A 21,481-nucleotide genomic window follows, 5' to 3' on the forward strand; every position below is an offset into this window, starting at 1 on the left:
AGGTGAACATTTACACTGACGGCAGGTATGCCTTTGCTACTGCCATGTTCATGCAGCAATCTATAAGGAGAGAGGATTCCTGGCATCTGCTGGTAAGGACATTAAAAACAAAGAAGAGATTTTAGCTTTACTAGAAGCTATTTGGTTGCTGGAAACTGTAGCCCTTATTCATTGCCCAGGACACCAGAAAGGGGACTCAAGAGAGGCAAAAGGAAATCGGGCAGCAGATAAGGCAGCCAAAGAAGTCGCTCTAAAACCAGTAGGGCCTTTAGAAATCTTAGTGACTTTACCAGAACGCTTATTGCCAGAGACGCCTTTTTATAACCAACTAGAGGAGGATTTTACTGTAAGAAAAGAAATGTCTAAAAATAAAAAAGGGTAATTAAAGTTGCCAGATAAGAGACCATTCTTACCTGAAGCCCGGAGCAGAGAGGCTATCAGCTACATCAAGCTACTCATTTAGGTCAAACTAAGCTAATAGAATTATTTAAGAAAAATTACCACTTGCCAGGCTTAGAAGCTATTGCAGAAAGCATAGTGTCCAAGTGTCTAATTTGTGCCCAAGTAAACGCTAAACAAAGTAGAGAAGTCATACAGTGAAATAGGGATAGAGGAGCTTTCCCAGGAGAACATTAGGAGGTAGATAAAGCTGTCAGCACAGGGATATAAGTATCTATTAGTTTTTACTGACACCTTTTCAGGATAGGTAGAGTCTTTTCCTACTAGAAATGAGACTGCAGTAACAGTTGTTAAGAAATTGCTATATAATATTATTCCCAGATTTAGCTTGCTCATTAATATTGGGTCTGATAATAGGCCTGCATTCGTATCTAAGGTCTCACAGCTAGTAGGAAAGGCACTCAACATTAACTAGAAATTACATTGTGCTTACAGGTCTCAGACTTCGGTTCATTCTTTCAACTTATCCCGTGCTCTGAAGTCCTAACTAAATTCATTTTAGAAACTGGTGAAAACCGGACTGACTTATTCCCCCTAGTTTTGCTAGAAGCTAAATACACTCCCTACTGTAAAAAAAAAATCACCTCACATAGAATTGTATTAGGCAGGGCAACCCCCCTTCTCCCTAGGCTCCCTTGAAGACCCCCTTGGAGACGGTGCAAACAGATCCCACCAACCCCTGTAAGTTTACCCTGAGAAGGACGACATGCCCTGCTCCAGCTATGGTGACAAATTAAACAATCTTTGGAACTAATTCTCTGTTCAAATTCCTTTCTTGTTTTTTTCTATGTTTGCCCTAACTAAAGATAGGCTTTCTTTAATTACACTAGAATTATTAGCATAGAAACAACTAGTTTCCCTTAATGCTGCACATAAGCTACCTTGTTGAAGGAAAATTAAATCTAAGCCTCTTCTATTTTGTAAAACTATTTCCTTTATACAAATAAATGAGGCATAACATTTGCTAGAATATATAATAGAGGTTTATTCTGTTCCCTAAACCTGTTTTCTTTCTCTTTGTACAAACCGCTTACAACCTGCAACCTTCTGCAATTCGTAAACCCTTAGCTATCACGAGCTTTCTTATCTATTGTGAAATAACTAGCTTTCATAACAACTTGCTTTTTCTCTTTTCTTTTCTTAAAAGTACATTTATACCTTATACCTTCTATTATCAAAACTATACAATCCCTTTTTAATCAGAACTCATAATTTTAAAGATATTAACCTTCAGTGACAAGTTAGTAATAAGAAAGTTTATTTTAAAATATGCTTCTTTTTGGAGATGTCCTCCCTCTAAGTAGCTTCTCGGACCCATGATTAATATGTACAGGGGTAGCTATGAGTACACATATATATTTCATTTAACTTGTAGCTTCTCTCTTAGTGAAGGGACTTATACCCCCCTTTTTTCATGAATCATAGCAGCACATGCATCAAATTTTAAGATGACTGGCTCTGGCCTTCCCCTGATCCGAGCTTCTCCCCTTCCCAAAGTTCAATTATAAAGGAGTCCCCCTGAGGTGAGGTTCCTCAAGCTTCTGCCATGCATAGACTAGCGAGCTTCCGGTTTGTGGCTGGAGCAGGGCATGTCGTCTTTCTCAGGGTCAACTTACAGGGATTGGTGGGATCTGTTTGCACCATCTCAAAGGGGGTCTTCAAGGGAAAATGGGCCTCACCCTGCCTAATACAATTCTATGTGGGGTGAATTTTTTTTACAGTAGGGAGTGTATTTAGCTTCTAGCAAAACTAGGGGGAATAAGTCAGTCCGGTTTTCACCAGTTTCTAAAATGAATTTAGTTAGGACTTCAGAGCACAGGATAAGTTGAAAGAATGAACCGAAGTCTGAGACCTGTAAGCACAATGTAATTTCTAGTTAATGTTGAGTGCCTTTCCTACTAGCTGTGAGACCTTAGATACGAATGCAGGCCTATTATCAGATCCAATATTAATGGGCAAGATAAATCTGGGAATAATACTATATAGCAATTTCTTAACAACTGTTACTGCAGTCTCATTTCTAGTAGGAAAAGACTCTACCTATCCTGAAAAGGTGTCAGTAATGATAGATACTTATATCCCTGTGCTGGCAGCTTTATCTACCTCCTAATGTTCTCCTGGGAAAGCTCCTCGATCTCTATTTCAGTGTATGACTTCTCTACTTTGCTAAAATTGCAGCAGGCTTTAGACTCTAGCAGAGGTTTTTCAATGGCTCAGCCGGGCCTGGAGTGAGGAGCTTTTCCTTAGGACACCACTCTAGCAAGGGTTGTTAGGTCCTGAACTGTGTTTTCCACAGCTGACCCCTGGATGTGCCAGCACTGGGCCTCCTAAGCAGGAACTCAGTGCAGACCAGTGGGAGACATTGTCCGTGACTGGCCTTCAGCAACCTTCTTGGAGCTACAAGCAATTCAGAGTTTGTGGCTTCCTTTGCTGGGCCCAGGTGCACATGGAAATAACAACTGCACACCTCAGCTGGCTTTTACCCACTGTGAACCTGGGGGAAAGTCCACTCAAATGGCCAAGTTTCCCTGAGTCCCGCCTCCTGTAGCCTGTCTGCTGGCTGCTTGTTGGGCTCAGCCATTGAAAAAAACCTCTGCTAGAGTCTAGAGCCTGCTGCAATTCAGCGATTAGGAAGGGTGGTGGATGTGGCCCCTTGACCCCAGGTGTCAGTCTGTCCAGACTTTTCTCACGGACCTCAGTAGGGTGTGGCCCCAGGAGTCCAGTGAGTGTGGCTTCTGAGACCCAGAGTTGTGGTCTGACCTTTCTCCAGACAGTTTCAGCTGAGTGTCTTGTGAGGTGGAAGCACCAGCCATAGTCTCGGGAGAGTGTGGGAGGGAGCTCTGGTATCAACACCAGGAAACTGAGTTATTGATGTGCCCCCTGCTTCCTGGCCTCTCAGAACGACCTGTCACCATCTCTGGGGTAGGAGAGACTCACAAGGGCAGATCAGGTGCTTTTCCCCAGGCTGATGCCACTCAGAGGGAATTGCTCCACCCAAAAAAGATGGCGACTGTGGTATTGGAGAATGACTCAGCACAGGGGTTCTGGCAGCCATCCCCCACAGTGTCTCTCCCTGGACCTCCAACTTTATACTCCTGCAACTCCAGTCCTCTCAGCTTTCCCCCGCCAGAGCCTGGGTAAGTGGCTGTGAATGAGGTTTACTGAGCGGGCCCTTTAAAACGGAGTCTGCATCCAAGAGGTGTGTCTCTTTCTCGCGGACAGAAGTCCGGCTCTTTTCACAGCTAAATGCTGCCTGCGTGCCTCTTCTAGGCTCTGGGGTTCTAGGCTGTGGCTCTGGGCCTGGGGATGAGGACCCACACCGCTCAGGGCAACCCACCCCACCGTGTGAGTCCCCCTGGACCTCCGCTTGCTCCTGTGAGTGGGGCAGCCCTTTCCAGGTCTCCACCCTTCATACCAGTCTTGGTGTGGCTTCTTCAGTGATCTTTGGTTATAGACTCCTCTTAGTTTAGTCCAAAGTTGGTTTTTCAAGATGATTGTTCTTAAATTAAGTTGTAATCCAGTTTGATCCTGGGAGGTGGCAGTTGGAATATCTGCCTACTCTGTCGCCATCTTTCTTCCCCTACTATAGATTTGTATCATTTGATTTCAGGTAGTGTGATACTTCCAACTTTGTTCTTCGATGTCAAGCTTGCTGTGACTATTTGGGGTCTTTTATGGTTGCATATACGTGTATGTCTCTGGCACCTCCCAAGCCTTGGTCTCTCCACCAGAGCTCCGGGTTAGTGCCTGCAAGAGGGTGATTCTGTGCACCGGCCCTTTAAGAGGACACCTGGGCTTCCAACAGACTTATATCTCACCCAGGCAGGTGGAATCTCCACTATTTTTTTTACTGCCAGATGTTGTGGGGATTCTTCTTCCTGGCAGCTTCTCTTCCTGGCCCTGGTGCTCTGAATATGGGAGTCTGGTGTGGATGTGGGAGCCCTTACTCGTTGGGGAGGATCTCTGCAGCTGAGATATCCCTCCTCATTTTTAACTGCCACATGTGGGTGTGAGGTCAGCTCTTTTTGAGTCTTTTCTCCCCTTACCAGTTGTGAGGTGGCTTCTGTGTAACCTTAGTTATAGGACTTCTGCTCAGCTAGGTTTCAGGTGGTTCTCCAGGTTGTTCTATAGTAGTAATTAAAAAAATTATTTAGAAAATTAAATTGAACAGGGCGACATTGATTAACAAGAGCACATAGGTTTTAGGCAAACATCTCTAGCATTTGAACAGTTGATTATGTTGTATAATCATCACTCAAAGTCAAATCATTTTCTGTCACTGTAAAATTTTCCCCCTTTACTCCCTGATCCCCATCCCCTCTTCCTGGTAACCACTTCAGTTTTATCTATGTCCATGAGTCTCGGTTTTATATCCCATTTATGTGTGAAGTTATATAGTTCTTAGACTTTCTGATTTACTTATTTCACTCAGTATCATGTTCTCAAGGTCTGTTCTGTAGTTGTAATTTTGATGTGGACATGGGAGCAGGTGAACAAAGTGTCCACCTACTCTATTATCTTGACCAGATGGAGTTTTTAATTTTAATATTTGTATCATTATTTTATAATAGTATAAGATATCACAATATTCATTTACTAATTTATTTCTAGAATTCATTTAACCAACAACTATTTAGATAGGACTATTATGTACCAGAAAATGTATTGTAGACACAAGAGTGAAAAGTGGGGCTTTTATTTTTAAGGGTTAACTATGATAGAATTCTGTATATGGTATAATGGGTTTGTTCACACAGTAATGTGAACTAAGAAGATGACATTTGGTTTGGAAAGTATGAGGAAGTCTTTTAATATGAGAATTTGAGGACCAGTAATGTGAGACCCTAAGAAAATTGGGGACCCATGGGTCATGCATTAGAAAAAAATGCATTAAGTCTATTAAAGAGAAGGTTGAAGGGAGATTGGTTCTTAGGCAATAAGATTGTCTGAACATTTACAGGGACTTGTGAAGATTTGTATTCTGCCAATGGCAAGACTGACACTCCATATGCCAGCAAGAAAATCTTTGCTATGATTTAATAGGGTTTCCAAGTATGTTGAAGAGAAGGGATTATAAAGAATAAACTAAAGTGAAAAGCAAAATAGCCCGTGAGGGGTACTTGGAATGATTGATGATAAACACCCTGGTGTGTTTATGTTTGGATTGAGGAACATGCTCACCATCTCGGTTTCAGTTTAAGCCTTATTCCCAAGCTGTAATGTTCTCTATGTTTCTACAGCAGCCCAAATAAGCCAACATTGATGGATTGCCAGCACCGAGGCTAAATCAGATATTCTTTTGTATCAGATTCAGAGTTAAAGTTGTCTGTGTTGGGATTTCAGCAACATGTCTTCTTCCTTTTATTGTCCCACACAGAACACGTTAGTGTGAACTTGGGAAACTCAAACTGGAAATTATAAAATGCTCCATGTTGACTTTTGTAAGAAGAGAGGCATTAACCTAGTCAGTAAGGAGAATTTTGTAAGAGTGAAGGCTATTATTGAATGTTGAAATAGGTTATCAAAAGAGGTTGTAAAATTTTCTTTCTGTAAGCGCTTGAAATGTACAATATGGATCCATTTAAGTTAACAATGTTTCAGAACAACCTGTGACATTGTGCATGTGGTTATCCCTCTCTATGACTCAACTCAATCACTACTCTCACTGAAGAAGCCTTTCCTTAGCCATCCACACAGATTTGACTGTTTCTTCTTTTGTACCTCATGTCATATTATCACAACACCTGTAAAATTTTTAGGACAACTTTCTGTGTATCTGTTTTTATTCACTAAATATAATTGTTTGAGGGCAAAGATTCTCTTATTTCTCAGTTGTATTTCGAGGTTCTATTTGACTGGTGACCAAAAAGACCATCATTATTAAATAAATCCTTTACTTCTTCCATTCTAGCTAAATCCATCATCTCATTGTTCTAGGAACTAACTAAAAGATTCCAATTTTACATGTTTATACCATTTCCTTTATTTTGAAATGTACTTTTTTCTTCTCTGTTTGTATGTGTTACCATGTCCTCCAGCCACAAGTCACAAGTTCTTCAATGAGCTCCAAAAAAATGGAAAACCCTCAAGACTCCACCAAAAACCTACTAGAAGTGATAAATGAATTCAGTAAAATAGCAGAATATAAAATTAATACTCAGAAATTGGTGCCATTTTTATGCACTAACAATGAACTATCAAAAAGAGAAATCAAGAAAACAATCCCATTGTTTCTTGATGGGATTGAAGCAAAAAAAAATTTAACCAAGGAGGAATAAATTTAACCAAGGAGATAAAAGGCATTGAGATACGAATTTAATTTGTTCTCACTGAAGGGGAGAACATATTTGCCAATGTTACATCTGATAAGGAGTTAGTTTCCAAAATATATGAAGAAATTTACAATTTAATATTAAGAAGACAATCCAACTAAAAAATAGGTAATGAATCTGAATAGACACTCTTCAAAGAAGACATCCAGATGACCAATAGACATAAAACAAGATGCTCAATGTCACTAGTCAGAGAAATGCAAATTAAAACCACAATGAGATATCCCCTCATGCCTGTTAGAATGGCACTCATCAATAAGTCAACAAACAGCTGCTGGTGAGAATGTGGAGAAAAGGCAACCCTTGTGCACTACAAATGCAGATTGGTGCAGCCACCAATTGGTGGAAAGCGGTATGGAGTTACCTCAGAAAATTAAAAATGCAACTGTTTTATGATCTATTGATCCCACTTTTGGAAATTTATCTGAAGAAACCCAAAATACTAATTCAAAAGAATATATGCACCACTATGTTCATTGCAGCATTATTTACAATAGCCAATATTTGGAAGCAGCCCAAATGCCCACCAGCAAATGAGTGGATAAAAAAGCTGTGGTGCTTTTTTACACAATGGAATACTACTCAGCCATAAATAGAAGGAAATCTTACACTGTGACAGCATGGATGGACTAGAGGTTATTATGCAAAGTGAAATAAGCCAGACAGAGAAAGACAAATATCGTATGATCTCACTTATATGTGGAATTTAATCCACAAAATAATTTAGTAAATAAAGTAAAATCAAAAGTCTGTCATATGTATAACAGACTGACAGCTGTCATAGGGAAGGGGGTTTGGGGCCTGGGTAAAAAAACGTGAAAGGATTAAGCAAAAAATATGTATGTATGACACATAGACACTGACAATGGTGTGGTGATATGCAGAGGGAAAGGGGGTGGAGAGGTGCAAGTAGGCAAAGGGGAGATAAATGAGGGTGAAAAAGACTAATTTGGGCAATGGGCACACGATATAGTGTGTAGATAATGTTTTACTGAGCTGTGCTCTTGAAACCTATATGGTTTTATTAACCAGTATCACCCTAATAAATTCAATGAAAGACAAACATAAAAACAAACAAACAGAAAAACAAAGCTGTGCGACCATTCTTTCCTTGGAAATTCTAAAGCATTTATTTACAGATTTGGTGGATTAAAAATTGCATGTCCCATGATTCCTCAACTGTGAATATCAACAAAACAGGGATCAGGCCTTATCTCTCTTCATGCCTCAATGCCTAGATTGGTGCTCCATTCAGAGTAGCTGGTCAATAACAAATACTACTTGGTAATGGTAATAAAGAAGGTGAGAAAAATGGTTAATTTGAGCACATATGGAAATTTCTGCTTTATTTTTTTTAACACTGATGTTAAATCTAGTTTCTAAAATCTACAAGTGATGAAGAAACAGGATCAACATTTCCAATATTATAAAATAATGGTATAGGTCCTAGCTGTCATTCAGAGCCCTTGGGTCCAGATTATTTTGGAATTTAGAACATTTCTTCTTCATTGAGATAGTACTTCTTATTAATATTTCACAATAAGTGGGAAAATAAAGACAACAAAAACTATAAGTATCCTCATATGGGTTCAGACCAGATTTGTAATAAAGTGAACCTTGATAATATGTATTGCAAAGACTGTGATGTCAAATTATTGTCCTCATGATTAATACACAAATCATATTATTGACCTTGTAAATAGGTCATAGTCTGAAATTTAGCCTTTGCAGTCATTTAGTATTCTTTTTAGTTTTAAGTGGGAGATTCCATGTTAATATAATGTAACAAGAAGACCAGAAATCCAGGATCTCGAAGTTCTTAAAATAACTATGCTTAGATTTTGACTGACTCAGACATATAGGGTAATTTATATACCTTAGCTATGTTTTGGTGGGAATTCTGACAAGAGTTTTTAAGACTCCTTGTTCAAAATAAGTGAGTCTGAAAGACAATAAAATCTAAATGTGGAAAAATACCTTTTAGTTGATTGACTTTCTCAGGAGCACACCACTGTTTTTCTATTTTGTAAGTATTTACAGAGGTTTTAGAAATTAACTGTGTTTCTATTGGACCTGAACTGTGTACACGATTTTTTATTCTCAGCCTCTATTCTTTTTGGCTAGGGTTTAATTATATTTTCTAATCCAACATTCATGGACTTAGTTGAGCAATCATTCTTGGCAGGTATTTAAGTCAGTTTATTTGTTCACAAAAATGAAGTCACTGTCATATGGAAGCATTTAGTGTATTATTTAACTAATAAATTAGGACAATGAAACCTAGAAAGCATTGTTATCAAATTAAAATATACCACAAAGTTTTCTTCTTTTTACTCTTATCATAAAATTGCTCCTTTTCTTTTTATAAATAAACAAAAGCTTTGACAGTGTGTACTCTACACAGGATAGTGATTTACTTGGACTTTAAAATTAAAAAATAACTTAAAAAATCAATGGAGAGAATGGAGAAGAGAGGTGGAGGTGGTAGATGATGATGAGGAGGAAGTACCACTGAATGGTGAGGAGCTTGGATTGAATATAGTGGGAATGGATTTGAATACACATTTTAACACATTACCAGGAGCCACACAATGAAGAGTAACTGAGGACTGTTTTATCCAGACTGATCAATAAAGGGTGACTGTGAAAATACAAAAACAGCATAGGACCTAAGAGGCCTATGAGAAAAGAGAGTGGGCCAGAAGTGGCTGGCAAAAGAGAAAGGGAAACTTGGATAAAAATGGGTAATTGGGCCTGACCAGTGGTGGTACAGTGGACTTTGAGCACTTATGGGGATTTTGACTTGGGACACTAAGGACCCAGGTTAGAAACCCTGAGGTTGCTGGCTTGAGCATGGGATCATAGACATGACCCCATGGTCACTGTCTTGAACACGAAGGTAACTGGCTTGAGCCAGGGGTCACTGGCTTGGCTTGAGCCCCCAGGCAAGGATCTTATGAGAAGCAATCAAGAAACAACTAAAGTGATGCATCTATGAGCTGATGCTTTTCAACTCTCTCTTTTTTGTCTCTCTCAAAAAAGGGTGTGTGGGGGGAATTGAGAAGGGATAATTAGTTGAAATAGGTGATGTATTGTCTTCCTGTAAATTTTAGGTTCCTGACAGTAATACTAACATTCTGTGTGCATGTCATGGCCTAACCATGAAAGTACAAGATGGATCATGTTCACAAACACAAAGGCCTGTCCCTCTGCGTAGCTCTGTGGCTACACCTCTTCATAGATACTAGAAAGTAGCATATTGTTTAGAAATAAAATAAGCCTACTATATACTGACTAACTTGGAATCTTGTCACAGTTATTTAGATACTTGAGGTAAAACATAAACACACACAAAAATATAATTTTTGTTCTACTATAAAGTATATAATGGTAGTGAAATATTTTCCCTTTCCTAAAAGTAATTATGAAGATGCTGTGTAGGAATATAATTGGTCAGGATTCTTTTCCTTACAAGCGGTGGAAGCTCAACTTAAACCCACTGAGGTAAAGGAAGAAAATGTATTGGTTCACATAACTGAAAAGTCCTGGAGTTCACGGGTACAGGCGTGGCAGTCTCCAGATACTCAAATGTGTGGTGAAGGATGTGTTTGTTAACTTGGTGGGGATAATTCTTTCACAACATGTAGTTAGAACAAATCATCACATTGTACATTTTAAATATATTAAATTTTATTTGAAAATTACACCTCTATAACACTAAAAAAATGGGAAAGAGATTGGTGAAATTATATATATACACATAACACAGCGTTATAGAGAGCAGAAAAAGCAAATCCTGGAGGGAAGGGGGAGGACATTGGGGGGAGGAGGGCAAAGAGGATGTTGAGGGGAACATGGGGGAGGGGGGATGCATTCAGAGGGGCACTAGAATCTATGTAAACACAAGAATCTATGTAAAATCAATTAAAAATGCTACTTTGTGATTTATGGCAACATGGATGGACCTTGAGAACATTATACTGAGTGAAATATGAAAATCAGAAAAAACTAAGAACTGTATAATTTTGCACATAGTTGGGGTATAAAACTGAGACTCATGGACATAGATAAAAGTGGTTTCCAGGGGGAGAGGAGTAAAGAGGGGCAAATATATGGTGACGGAAAATGACTTGACTTTGGGTGATGGGCACCCAACACATTCAACAGTTCAAATGCTATAGAGATGTTTACTGGAAACCTATGTACTCTTATTGATCAATGTCACCCCATTAAATTTCTAAATAAAAAAAAGAAAGAATGCTCAGGCTCTTAAAGGCCCCACAGCCTCTAGCTCAGTATTCTCTGATAAACTGCCACCTGTTTGAAGCAATCTTCCCTGAGTCTCCTTTCTGTTTCCTTCCAAAGCTTCCTTTTGTGCCTTGTCTGAGCTGCTTTTCTCTGGCGCACAATTCCATAGAAGTCATTGCAATGTTGTGGTGAAAACATACTAAATTCTGTTAAATAGACTGTGAGTTCCTTGGGTGCAGACATGCTTTTCTTTTTTCTTTTCTTTTTTATGTAACTTAAGTGCTTGGTATGCTTGTAATGAAGGTTTACTGGATGTAAATAAGATGAGTGAATAAGCTCCAGAAATGACTACATGTTCCTGCTGTGGACTAGCCTCAATTTATACCTTATCCTGCTATAATTATTAACGGTATCCCCTTTCTTTCTCAAAAGGATTTCAGTTTGAATGAGAAATAGGTCACCCTATGTATAAGTATTCTTGGGGGAGATATTGAACTAAGTTGTTTTTCTTTGCATGTGAGGGGATAATTTTGTCTTATGATTTTCTGGAGAATGAGCACAATGATTATTATAAATTGTAATAACAATAATCTCAATGATAATTTCCTTATCTTCATAATAAGACTAGACAACTGGTTCATAGTTTTTGTGAAAATATGTGTATTAGGTGGCTAGGGCTACTCTAACAAAGTAACACAGACTAGGTGGCTTAAACAACAAATTTATTTTCTCACAGTTTTAGAGGCCAGAAATCCAAGATAAAGGTGTTGGTGGGTTTGGTTTTTCCAGAAGGTTTTCTCCTTGACCTTCTCATTATGTCTTCACATGGACTTTTCTCTGTGTATATCTCTTGTATCTTCCTCTTCTTATGAGGACACCTATCATAATCTTATGACCTCATTTAACTTTAATTACCTCCTTAAAGACCCTGTCTCCAAATAATATTGCTTCAGGGATTAAGGCTTCAATATATATATTTTGTGGGGGGCACAATTTAATTACATATATGTGACACATATGTATATGTAGTATACATATATACTGCTCACAAAAATTAGGGGATATTTCAAAATGAATATGAAGCAATAGAATATCCCCTAATTTTTGTGAGCACAATATATGTACTATGAATTCTTATACCCACACACTGATATGTGTGTGTGTGTGTATGAAGTCTCACACACACATACACACACACAAACATATATAAAATGTTTTGGCTGGAATAATCTAAATGGATGGTAGGAAACTTTGTAATCAATGTCATACTTTCAGATTATTTTGTTTTAGTTTTTAAAACAACTTCATTACTCTACAGCAGATAGTAATATATAATTTACTCATTCAAAATAATACCTAAAACTTCTAACCTTGTCAGGAGACGTCCTTATCAGGGTTCCATGCTTTTGAAACTTGCTCTAGCCATCTTTCCATGGGGTGAGGAGTTCAAAAACCAAGGAGACACGTGGATAACTGTGGCCTTAAAACTTCCTGCTCAAATGTTCTTGAGTCTGCATCTGAGACCTCTTTGGGTCTCCCAGCTGCCATTCTCCTGAGTGGGGTTTTCCCCACTAGTATGCACAACATTGGGCCCAAGGAATAGCTGAGGCAGTTGTTGCCTGAGGAGAAGGGTTCTGGCTTTCCGGTAACTGCTGTATTCTAGTGAAGAACTGGGAGGATTCCTAGGGCACTAGGAGACTTTATCAGTATATATATATATATATATATATATATATATATATATATATATGACAAAATAATAAATAATACGTATTTTATTTAATAGTTTCTTGACTTGATGTTGTAGTATTTAAATATTTAGACACGTGCTGTTGACAAAGACTTTCTTTGGCCAAGTTTTAGTCAGGTTCTTCTTAGCCTTCTTCTCAACAAGCCCTTAACCTTGAGCCTCAGTCCTTGCTGGGCCTGCATAGCCCAGTTTTAGCAAAAATCTTGTTATGTCAGTTTATAGAGAATCTCCAACCTTTTATATGTGAACATCCTGGCCTACCTTCAGCAAGAATTATGTTAAGCTGGTGTAGCAAGAATCCGCCTACCCTTGAACTCTCTTCCCTCTTAGTAATTTTCCATCCATGCTCTTCTCACCCTGGTCTTTGGCTGTCATTCCTACTTATACTGCTTATGTACAGAACTGAGCGCAGTTCCATAGTGCAGTCTGTTTTCTGAATTGCAACAGTTTCTGAATAAAATCCATCTTTCCCACTTTGACCAGCATCTGACTTGTATCTCTTTGCCAATAGAAAAGACTTCATCTATACACCTCTCCAGGCTCCACAAATATTAGGGGTGGGCCTTTACATTGAGCATGTATCACTTTCTGGTCACAATGCCAAATGTTATTATTTGATCCACACAATAGCCAATTGGTAGGTCCTGTTGCTGACCTCAGTTTACCGACAACGAAACTGGGGCCTAGAAAGGTTAAGGAACTATGTCAAAGGTTGTCCTAGCTCCAAACAGGCAGAGCTGGCTCTGGGGCAGAGCTCTGGCAGTCATGATAGTCATTCATTTAGAAGGAAATAAAACATAGACTTATTAACCACAAGTAGCAAGGTTGTTTGAAAATAATAATCATACAGGAATCTGCAACAAATTGTTCAGACTTCAAAATTTGCCTTTCCAGACTTGAGACTAATTGTAAAAACAACTTACATCATCTTGTCATTAGTTCTGCCTTAAGGGGTGTAACTGCACAGTGGAAAGGGTGGGAATCTTGCTCCATGGGTTTCCTTAAGTAAAGGAGCAAAGGAGTCAAAGGAATCTCCCTGAAATCTAGAAGGGGGCAGTTCCCTGCTGTTTATCAAGAAGTGTTAATAGGGGTAGGGAAGCGAGACTTTCACTTATCTTGAGATGGAATGACAGTGGTCAAGAATTGCGTCAACATGCACATATTTTTGCTCCTCGTATTTAGAATATACACTACTCGCAGGCAGGATCCACAGCATGTGTCCTTAATTAGCAAGAGTTAGAATAATATTAGCCCTAGTGGAAACTTTCCAGATCTGTAGTGGAAGCTCGGTCAGTGGCTTGCTTCTTTGCTCATCATATTTATGTTTGCTACTAACGAGGTCAGTTTTAAATTTGAGAAATGACACTGGCATCTTATTTTGCTCTTCTCCTTACCACAAATATCCCAAGCTCCTGTTGATTTGTAAACCACAGATATAGCAGCTGACATGTATTAGTTCAATAATACATACAGGGAACTATTTATTTTATTTTCTTGATTTTTAAGATTGATTGATTGATTTTAGTCAGAGAGGAAGGGAAGGAGAAAGAGAGAGAGAGAGGGAGAGAGGAACATCAATCTGTTCCTGTGTGTGCCTTTCCTGGGGATTGAACTGGCAACCTCTGTCCTTCAGGATAATGTTCTAACCAACTGGGCTATCCAGCCCTTGCAACAATCTGATTTTATAAAATAGCAGTTATGCAAATACCTCACACCAAATAGTGGAGGTAGAAAAGGGCTGCAGTTAGGCTTGCTCTCTTGTGTTCTGGCTGCAATCACTTTGCATAATTAGTCATGTAATCACATGGCAGAAGGCTACTTTTGTGTTTGTAGCCTATATCAGGCTATGGATACTTCTCCTGCGGACAGTTTTCCCCTGTTATGCTGCCCGCCACTACGAGAAGTAGTTTCCCCTTGCCTAGTAACTTGCCTGCTGACTTGAGAATCTAATCAAAAGGAATGACCTAACACCTTTCAGCTCCATGGTTCTGTGGTCTGCTCGAATCCAGGATGAACCTCCCTGGCTACGACCACCTGCATTGCAGTGGACTTAATAGTGGCACTGTTTCAGCCACAGCTGGTTTCCCGATGCACTTCAAGAGGTTTTTTGCTTATGATTTTAAAATTCCAAATTTTTTCCAGGGTAACCCAGTCTCTTTAAGATTTCTCTGCTTGCTCATTACCACACGCTAACTCTCACAGCATTGTTGAATAGTTGTCTAAGCAAAGCCTAGAATCACAGATGGAATCAGCAATGGCAGCATCTGTTCAATCTCAGATCCTTTAATTACTTAGGGGAATTATTTAGGATGTGTTGAAAGGCTAAGCAGACCACCAGAAGACCCCTTGGTGGGAGAGTAAAGCCACATAGCTATAGAAGAGGAGTCAGTTGAATTGACTGCTGCCTATTAGGCATTTCCATAAGTGTTCCCACTAGGCACTCACTTCTGCTTAGCATCCCCATCTCAGGCATGTCACACTTAACATGTGCAAAACGAAAATCCTAATTTCACCCTGCCTCAAACAGGCCCTGCCGAGCTCTGCCCCATCCCAGTTCATGTTAACTTCTGCCACCTAGTTACTAAGTCCAAACATCAAGAAGTTCTCTCTCTCTCTCTCTCTCTCTCTCTCTCTCTTCCTATAGAAAAATAAGCTTGACAAGGTGGTGGTGCAGTGGATAGAGTGTCAACCTGTGATGCTGATGATTGAGGTTAGAAACACCAAGGTCACCAGCTTGAGATAGGGCTTACCAGCTTGAGCGTGGGGTCACTGGTTTGAGCCCAAGATTGCTGGTGTGGGCAAAGGATCACTGGCTCAGCTGGAGCCCCCTGGTCAAGGCACATATGAGAAGCAGTTAATAAACAACTAAGGTGCTGCAACTATGAGTTGATGCTTCTCATCTCCCTTCCTTTCTGTCTCTCTGCCCTTGTCTGTGCCTCTCTCTCATTAAAACAAACAAACAAAAAAGAGTAATAATAATAATAATAAAACCCCGTAGGCTCTATTTTTTAAATATATCCATAATCCACTAACTTCTTATCCTTATTTAGCCTGATCCCAACCATGATCACCTGAGTCCTAGGCTATTGTGGTAGAGACAAAATGGATTTTCTTTTTCCAACCTTTACTTTCTTCATTCGATCTTCTTTTCCACAGAGCAATTAGAGGGGTCCCATTAAATCTGAGTTGGGTCTTGCCACTTCTCTGCCTAAAACCCTGTAATAGTTCTTCATCTTATTTACAATAAAGTCTCCTCTCCCCTACTCTAATTCTCTGGTCTCATCTATGGTTTCATCTCCTAGCTTTGCTGGCCCTCTTGCCAGATCTTAAATACTCATGGTGTGTCCCTGCTTCTGAGCTTTTGCACTTGTTGCAACATTCCTTCAAATGCCATATATTTTCTCAAATGGCATTTTCTAAGCAAGGGATTCTCTGACTACTCTGTTTATGTTTGTAACTGCATACAATACCCCTATCTCTTCCACTGCTTTATTTTTCATCACAATAATTATTGTCTTCTAAGTAATTTAATTTACTTAGTTCTCTTATTTTATTCCTCCCTCTTGGCTAGGGTATAGATTCCATGGCAATAGTAGATTTCATCCATGTGTTCACTATTCAATCCAGCAACTAAGCCATTGTTTGGCCTGTTGTAGGTGCTGAATAAATAAATGTCGAATGAATAAAGGAAGATGTTGAGAGAACTGTACTGAAACAATGACTGTGGTTTCTTGTATCCACAATTTAGTTCTGGAACTGTTTCTCCAAGTGTGGAAAACTACAGACATGCCCAGATGGGTGTTTATATATCAGAACATGTGTAGGTTAAATGTTAGTCAGGGCAGAAGACAATTGTTTTGTATTAACGGATAAATTCATCTGTGTTGTATTGCTTCACTCTTTTTGTAATAGGAATAACTGAGATTTAAGAGATAAAAATAAGATTTATAAGTAAAAATTAATTTTACCTATAATTTTTGAGTCACATCTAAGACCAACAATGAACGTGTTAAAAGACATGCAGCAGGAAGCCTTTGGAAGTTTTTCTCAGGGGAGTGAACAAGTTCCTACGTGTGGAAGTGCTGTGAGTGGTGCTGGTACTTCTGGATTGGGGTGAAAATGTGTTTTTCCAAACTGGTGTAATCAGCTCTGATTGGAGAAGCAGCACCACACTTGGCTGATCTATCCTTATAGTAGATCTTTTTGTTTATTGAGTTTATTGTGGTGAAACTGGTTAATAAAACCACCCAAGTTTCAAGTGTACGACTCTGTAACGCATCCTCTGTCTACTGCACCGTGCACTCATCTCCCACAGTCAACTCCCTTTCTGCCACCATTTATCCCCCCCCCCCCCCCCCCGCTGCCCTCTTCCGCCTCCCACCACTCATCCTCTGTCTACTGCGCCGTGCTCTCATCTCCCACAGTCAACTCCCTTTCTGCCACCATTTATCCCCCCCCCCCCCCCCGCTGCCCTCTTCCGCCTCCCACCACTCATCCTCTGTCTACTGCGCCGTGCTCTCATCTCCCATAGTCAATTCTCTTTCCACCACCATTTATCACCCCGCTGCCCTCTTCCGCCTCCCACCACTCATCCTCTGTCTACTGCGCCGTGCTCTCATCTCCCACAGTCAACTCCCTTTCTGCCACCATTTATCCCCCCCCCCCCCCCCGCTGCCCTCTTCCGCCTCCCACCACTCATCCTCTGTCTACTGCGCCGTGCTCTCATCTCCCATAGTCAATTCTCTTTCCACCACCATTTATCACCCCGCTGCCCTCTTCCGCCTCCCACCACGCATCCTCTGTCTACTGCGCCCTGCACTCATCTCCCACAGTCAACTCTCTTTCCGCCACCATTTATCACCCCGCTGCCCTCTTCCGCCTCCCACCATGCATCCTCTGTCTACTGCACCGTGCACTCATCTCCCACAGTCAACTCTCTTTCTGCCACCATTTATCACCCCGCTGCCCTCTTCTGCCTCCCACCACCTCTCCCTTCCCCTCTGGCTCTCACCAGGCTGTTGTCTGTGTCTTTTAAAAAATCCCTTCACCCTTTTCACCTGGCCTCCCACCCCTTCCCCTCTGCCAGCGGCCAGTCTGTTTCCAGTTGGTCTTATCATAGCCCTGGGGAATCATTGGTGTAGATGTCTGAACAAGTGTGAAAGATCTCAGAAGGTTTCATTCAACTTAGATATTAATAAGATAGCCCTCCTTCCTTCTTGTGTCCACCTTTGGTTTAAGAAGGGTTCCCTGTTGTTTTGCAAATTTGTTTTTCTAGTTTCTTTATAATAATTTATGATTTATCTGGATTTTCCATTTATATTTTACATTAAGGAAAAAAAAGTGTTTTAAACCCTATGATTCTTCTGTGCCTCAGCTAGGTTCTGAATTATACATGGAAACTGTAGACAGAAGTTAAAAACCTGACAGTCAAACTTGAATTCTGTGCAGAATTCTCCTGTTCCTTGGAATCACTCAGCATAAACTCTTGATGGATGGGGTGTGCTCCCTTCCCCTCTTTTTTAATTCCTGGGGATTTTAAAGTTGGAAGTCAGATAAATACAAACTGAAGATATGAATTTTATTTGGAAAATGCATCATTTTATTTTTATATATTTCAGATATGTGCTATTTTTGTTTGTGTTCGTGACCAAGGTAAAGCTGTAATTAAGAAAAAAATTCTACCTATAGATTTGTGCACACTTAAAAACAAACTGTTAGCTTTAAAACAAACAAAAAAAATGTTTTATTGCCTTCTGCCTTTATGTGGTAAGTTGCGGTAATTTTTGTTGCACTATGAGAGGTCCCTGACCTGAAAACTAAGGAGAAGGACAGTTTATGGCAAAGAGCGGGGAATGAGAATTGTTAGAGAAGCTCATATTGTCCAAATACTATGGTAGATGCTTCACACATCTTTGTTTATTTGAGATTTATAGCGATCCTGCGAAGTGGTTGTTATTTCCCCTGATGTAGCGAACAATGTAAGTCTCAAATTGTGTTACTGGCCTTGGGCTATACAGAGATTGGGGCTGAGCTGGGATTCAGCATTGCCTAGGCTTGTGGGGCTCTGAAGCCCACATCCTTTCAACTTCCTCATGTGGACAAGTCCTGCCGGGGGTAAGGATGACAGAGACGCAAAGACCTGACTCCGGGGACCAGGTTCAGTGATGCAGATCCACTTTATTCAGGAAGTAAGCTAGCTTATATACACAGGTTCAGCCTATAGGGTGTTACATTGTGTTACTCAAAGCCAGTGGCTGAAAAGATCAGGGAGCTGTGCGGTTGGTGCTGAGTTACTTCCTTATAGCGGGTGAGCTCCCTCCTGGGTGTGCCTAGGAGGGTTTCAGGTGCTGGAGTGTTCTCACAGCATTGCATCAGCCACAGCTGCTAGGAGTGCACTCTGCACTCCACCCATATCCTCATGCAGAAAGTAGAGACCCAAAGACTTGAAGAAGGAAGATTTTCTTGTTTTCTAGTCCAGTCTTTGACTCACCTGCTTCCTTAGTCATTATCTCTACCTGGTTTATTGGAATCATGGTACCCTCTCATGGAAGATTTCTCTGACATCTCTATGGTTGCTTCTTTCTTAAGTTGAGTCAAGAAATTTTTTTTATGCTGTTAGTTAAGTTAAATGCCTGCTTTCCCCCACCCCACCATGGAATCCTTTAAGTACAAATGAGATTCCACTTCTAAATGAGATTCCACTTCTAAGTCTTGGTAAAACTCTGGCTAAACAAAGGATTTAAGTAAGATGTAACCAAAGTACAGAGGGAAACCAGACTTGAGTGGTTCTGAGCATTCGTTCAGAAGAATTGAGACAAACTTTAGCACAAAAAGCTGTATCATTTTTAGGATCCTTTCCCCCTTTAATTTTTTCATGGGACTTCACATAACAAATAAAATACCCCAAGATTTTGTTTTATGAGGCATGATAATGAGATGGGATAGGAACTGAGCACTGTACAGCTAATGGGGCAGTAGCATTGGATTTCGGAAGAATTGCAGAAGGCAGGAGGGAGAGGTACAGCTTTGAGGGTTGGTCTTCCCATTCTTCCTCATTCTGTCATATCACAAGTCCTGTTCCCAAATTTTCTGATTTGCAACAATGTGGGGTGAGAGAAAGTGCTAACTTGAGGCACTTCCTATGGGTAGGCATAGGAAGTTATAAGGTGCTTTCAGATATATTATTTAATCATTATAAAAAATGTGAGAAGTGTATTCCTTCGCTTTGTAGCAGTAACAATCTCAAAATCTCAGTGACTTACAACAACAAGGTTTATTTTTATTTACATTTATGTAGCCTGTATAGATCAGTGCATCTTTTTTTTCTTTTCATTCTAGAAACTGGGCTGAAAAAGCAACATTCTTACAGGCATTGTGTTGTTCTAACAGCAAAAAGATGGGATGAATGTCACATATTATTGGACAAAACATGTCACATATCCAGGTCCAAAGACAGTGAGTGAAATGTATAGTCCTCTCACAGGCAAATGATAATATAATACACCACTGGCAAGTTTTGTTATTGTGATTGTAGTTTTTCTTTTTCAAAAGTGGAAACCAAGGAATAGAGAAGTTAGATAAATGGTCAAGTCTACAATCCTTATAAGTGGCAGAAGCCAGTTTGAAACTTAGGTCTAACTCAGGTTATTATATTTTGTATTATATTAAGAAGAGTGGCATTTCTTTCATTTACCCATCCATCTGTGTTGCCACTTACCTTGAGGATGATTTTCCTCTTAACGACGCCTGGGAAATACATGTAGTTAACTCAATGCCCAGTATGTTTCCTTCTTTTCTGATTCTTGAAAATTAAATAATTTCTGTGTAAGAGAAGTCAGTATTTAAAAAGTTACATAAAGCCCATTCTTGGATGAAAGCTTGAATTGAAAAATAAAAATCTCTTTTAACCCTGAAATCAGTGCTAATTGTAGTTTAATAAAAAAAATTGTTCAAGTCTCATATATATACTTTTTTGTATCAAATAAATTGTCTTTAAAAGAGAGCCAAGTATATTTTATAGTTGTGGTGGTATGAACCTTCACTGATAAGGCATTTTGCACGAAACCTCTAGAATGAGGAGCATTATTAACTGAAGTGGTGATAGGACTCTGAATTCTTTCCAGTCCCGTTTCCCATGAGCTCTCTCAACTGCATGCCAACAAGGCTGCTGACTTTTTCCAGAACACTTAGATCCCTCCGCTTTTGTGGTTTCTGGGTCTTGGCTTAGTGTACTGTTCCTTCAGCCTGAAACGCTTCCAGGCTGCTCCACCTTCCCTGTCACCCAAGTCTAATCCTAATAATCTTTTGAGCTCCATCCATCCTTTAATGCTTTTGCTTTCAATCTTATCAAATACAAACACAGATCCTTTTTAAACATTCACACAATGCTTTGCTTAAAGTCTTGTTATTCCTTCCTACTCTTTTGCCCAATACTTTTCCTCTAAGAGATGTGCAGCAAATAGTTTTTAAAATTGAAATGAACAGAACTACAATATTGCCTGGATTGCGAGTTTACTGGACACTGTGTGGAGTTGGTGCGTGTATACTGATTTATTCAACAAAGGGCTATCTAATTCCTACCATTTATAAGGTACAACTTACTTGCCAAATGTGACTCAGCTATAGAGTGATAGATTTAGGATTGAAATCCAGAATTGTCTGACTTCCCTGCTGGTACTTTTAACAACTACAA

This window comes from Saccopteryx bilineata, chromosome 6 (assembly GCF_036850765.1).
Source record: "Saccopteryx bilineata isolate mSacBil1 chromosome 6, mSacBil1_pri_phased_curated, whole genome shotgun sequence".
Classification (NCBI taxonomy): Eukaryota; Metazoa; Chordata; class Mammalia; order Chiroptera; family Emballonuridae; genus Saccopteryx; species Saccopteryx bilineata.